This window comes from Helianthus annuus, chromosome 13 (assembly GCF_002127325.2).
Source record: "Helianthus annuus cultivar XRQ/B chromosome 13, HanXRQr2.0-SUNRISE, whole genome shotgun sequence".
NCBI classification, from domain to species: Eukaryota; Viridiplantae; Streptophyta; class Magnoliopsida; order Asterales; family Asteraceae; genus Helianthus; species Helianthus annuus.
The window spans coordinates 162,610,860-162,616,043 of NC_035445.2; positions in this window are offsets into that span (position 1 = coordinate 162,610,860).

Genomic DNA, 5,184 nt, shown 5'->3' on the forward strand with positions numbered 1-5,184 from the left:
GTTGCACATGAATATAGGATCATACATATTACACAACCAGTCTTCTACAAAGAAGACGAAATATAAAGCAATCTTCTACACAAAGACGCTAGTAAAAAAGAGACAATACACATACATTGACACAACATTCTGATCAACTCAACCAGAAAGTAACATACATGAAACCCTTGTAAATCAGAATCAACTCTCAGATGAACAAAATAACATTTGAAATACAAGTAAAGACCATAGCTCTTTCAGAAACATTTCTGACAAACAAGAGATTCATAAAAGACAACATAACTCAGGACAAAGTCTAAAAAACCAACGAATCACACGATTCACCAACAAACTCACAGTTATATCATACAAACTAAAAAAACACATGATATTTAGTAATACGAAACCAAGTACTAAAAAATAATACTTGTGAAGAACACAAAGACTAATTTGACTAAGCAAGAACCTTATATACAACTTCACAACAATTATGGAATCACAAGATTCATAGCAACACTGATAAACGAGTACGCATTTCTATATCAGACAACACGTTCAGCATAAACAAATGATGAAACACAAAAAACACATGATTCAACAATCAAAAGACAACTTCCAGTCTAAACAACATATGACAAAAGATAGTAATAAAATATTTTTTACTTAAATGACTTCTCCTAATAAGAGACTCAAGTGATCAACCATACAAAACATAGTAGACACAGAAAGACAAATCACACACAACTGATATAACAAAAAAAAACATTTTAAATGGTTTTAACAAAAAACTTTGAGCAAACAAAAAACTCTAGAACCTTCCCTTTACAAATAACATCATGTAAAACAACAAAAAAAACTCTAACCTAAAAAGACAAATATATGTACAGACAACATAGACTGAAAAACTGGATAAACGCCAACATAGGGTTTATGAACACAAGAACTAAAAAAACAATAAACTGCAAAACTATGCTAACAATCAATGAATATGAAGAATCACAACAACAATTATAACAGACAAATAGAGGAACACATGTTATCAAACAAATAACCAACCACAGAAGAACAATCAACCAAAAATACAAAACCCTAAGGCGAAGCTGTATCAGTGTCCAGATTCTAGGTTCATCACTCATAGTGCCTGGACAGGTCTTTATACAGGAGCCACTCACTCTAACAGATAAGATAATCATAAGTGAATAATAACAACTACTAGAACAATTTGAACACAGATATATCACAGAACAAACAGCAAATGAAAACAACAAGAAGACCACAAATAGACAGGTCCTCACTACCCTGGCATCAACTTTTTCAACAACAAGAAATAAAGAACACAAATGGAAAAATCTTACAGAGGGTGTGTATAACTCCAAGAGAGATCAGAATCGTAGTTTTCATGAACCACAAGAATTGATCAAGAAACAATCAATCGACAGAAACGGGGAGTTGAGATGATTAGAACGAGCAAATCAAAAATTTCACTTGGACAAACCTGGTCAGTTTGCCCTGAACCTTCTAGGGTTTCAGAGACCAACACAGGTCTTCAAAAAGCAGAAGACAAGATATATCCTTCTTCAATATCAACAAACCCTAATTAGGGTTTGTGTGACACAGAATCCGAACAGATCTTACAAGATCTAAAACCTGCACACACTTCAAAAAGAGATCAAACAGAACAGACAAGAAAATATAAACTAGAAATAGATCAAAAACTCTGAAGCACAGCGGAAACCCCAAAAAAAAAAACAGACATAAGAGTATGTCAACAATGATAGATTTTATACTTAAATCAATCACTACACACAATAAAATTTCATGAATATTCAAGAACTCATCAATGAACAGATCTAAAACACTACTCTCACTAAATAAAAAGACAACATGTTTTAGTAACACATAGAACCCAAATCAATCCTAAACCTAAAATACAAGAGCTATATAAAAAAAAATAAAAAAGAAAACAAAGAAATTGAAACGGAAATAAAAGATCTAAAATGAGTCTTCACGAGACAAGATCACATACGCACCAAATTAGGGATTCGACTTGAAACCCTAAGAGAAAGATCACAACAGCGAATTTATAAATAAATGTGAACAGACTTTTTTCCCTCAAACAAAAAAAAAACCAGAGTAGATAACCTAGGCAAATGGGACACGATTCAAGAGCCGAGGCTCTGATACCATGTCAAATGGTATGAAAGCTTGGACCAAACAACAAATATCAACACAAGAGAAGCGACAAAAACTGTGATGTAAAATTTTATTATCTTTACCCAAACCGAAAAACACCCAAATAACCCAAGATCTTACTAAACAGTAAGATCAGAGATTAATCAACCAAATGTACATAATCAACTGATAACGATCAGTTGATTATTTGAAACAATACAGCAAGAATAAAACAATACAACCTGAAAACATGATGATTCGCAGTATCTGTAATACAGAACGAGACGAATGAATAACTTAATCTTCAACAGATCTTCGATACTACATCAGCAGACTGAACAACACCAACTGTAAGAAGATGAACTCTAATCGGCCTTCAACTGGAACAAAATGAACTCTAATCTGCCTTCAACTGGATTAATAGATCTTCAAAAACAGAGAGTAAAGTATGCGCACAAGGAGAATGGAATTCTCTGGAACCCTAGCACTCAAACATCTCTTTTATAACCTGCAAAATACAAATTACACTTCGCACCCACAAGAATCATCACATATCAGACCCCCTGAGAAGTTTCACATACCACCCTTGTACTTAAACGATAATACAGAACCAACTAGAAGTTTGTTATAACCGACAGATAAACACAAGCCCATCTTTTATTCATCATAAAAGATTGGCCCAATGAGATAAACAACCTAACAAATAAGTCCAGTAGTGTTGAACCATAAGTCCACTTGACATGTTTGTGTTTTAAGCATTATATTTTTAACACAAATTTATCCACACGTCTGCCATTTGGACAAATACACTTCCAATTGCAGTTTCTGGCCTATGATTTTCAAAGAAAATATAGAAAATAAGACATTAAGCATTTTTGTAGCTACAAAGCATTTGTGAAAATATGAGTAATGATCAAAGTTAACTTTGGTTTAATCTAATGAAACGGGCATACTGCCCTATATAGAAACGAATTTTACCCTTTTTCCCCATTTTAGCAAGCAACCTCATCTTAACTCTTGTTACATGTCAGGATTTTTTTTTCAAAAAATTGGCCAAAAAGATGACTTGTTACTTGTTGAACAGGTCACTCACTGCTACATCAGTAACAAAATGCAACTTGTTTGCTAAATTCTTTCTTAAATGCAAGTTATTCGGTCTATAATTAAAAGTAGAGAAAAGCTAAAAATCAAAAAATCAAAAGTGGGGAAATTAAATAAAAGCATAACTAGTTCAACTCATTGTTGTATGCATTGTAAACTTGATGCAAAATACGGGTCTTATGGATCACAACCTCACTTCCACATGAGTAACTACTAGTGTCCAAACTCAAGGCCCGCCACTTGACATTACCACCACCAACTCTAACCGTTGGAGTTGGTGGTGGTAATGTCAAGTGGTGGTAGGGATGAGCATATTATACTTTAACCTATCTTCAATAATTCGTGTAAGATTGTCATTAGCTTCTTAATAAGCAACTTTTTTTTATTTATTTTATTAGTCCCAAGAAAAGTAGTCTGGTCTTAAAATAACAAAACGAATAGGCTAGACCTACTAAAATAACAACTCCACCACGTTAATTTCATTCTTATTTCTTTATATATGTGGACCACCTGAAAAATATTGAAACGAATATGGGATATAAATAATTAATTTACCTACTTTTTCTCAAAAAGTATGTGGAAACCAGATCCTCATTGGTGTAACCTAAGATACCCTTTAGATTACTACCTGCAAACCATCCTGACCGATATGAACCACTATAAAGCAAAAGTAAACATTTTACTTGCATAAGATATAGGATGTGCTTACTTGATAGCAGCTTTGATTTCATCATAGTTGACAGCCTTTTCCAGCCTCATGGTCTACAATCGAGACAAAACGCCAGACCTATATATTTAGCTTTACTTCATTCCATTGGCATCCCCTTTTAGGAAACCAAACAACGACAACTATTCAATCAACTACCTTGTAGATCCTCTTAGCAAAGGAACAACCAAAGATCCAGCAGCAACGACTATTCAATCAACTACCTTGTAGATCTTGGTATCAATTACATGTACCTTGAACTTTGCTCGGATACCAATTAATAGCCCAATAATCGGTAATAAACACACATGATAATTGTGAATAACTCTCACATATATTATAAACAGAAAAATAACTAAAAAACAGAATACAATGACTCTCATACAATAATCCTAACTTGTCTGTTTGTATATTGGGATGACACTACTTGATCAACAAGAAAACATAAAACCCTAATTGACCCCTTACAGCCATTAACCAAACTTGTTAAGGATTACATGGCCGATCCATCCCTTTGTGAAATGCCTTAGGAAATTATGTGCCCAAGTAGGCCACTGACAATTCAAACACAAAATGCTTCTGTGTCATTTAATCGGTGATGGAATTCTAATCGCGAAAGTATCTTGCCCTTAAAAAACTCTATATAAGCCATTCCACGAGGTCTTAAGTGATCACCAAAACCGCTACAAGATTAATGACCTTTAACGTCGCCACTAGTGGTTCGATTGGGAACGTGGTGTCCCCAACTAACCCCAACCATTCATTTCTTATCCTGATCCAATGGCTCATGTTATTTTAACCAATAGCGGCCACAAATTGACCAATAATAGCGACACATGTCACCGCTAAAACCTTAACATAGACACAACTGCATTAAGAGGGATTTCTTCCCTACATTCCCCATTTCCCCCAAAACTCTTACCTCTCTCACAAAAATACCCCAAATCTCCTCCACCTCTTCAAGCTCGGTTAGTATTGTTGATTTTCTTCTTTAATTTGTAGAATGTGTCTTTAAAATCTACTTTAATTTGTGTTTTGTGAACCATAGCTTGTCACCACCACCACCACCACCACCACCACCATATCCACTGGAGCACCTCGACCACCATCGTATGGCTTCACCTCTTCAAGATTAGTTAGTTTTCTTTTAATTTCATTTTTGATATGTTTAGTTAGTGTGTATTATGTATGTGTTTATATGTGTGTATGTAGCTAAATGTATGTGT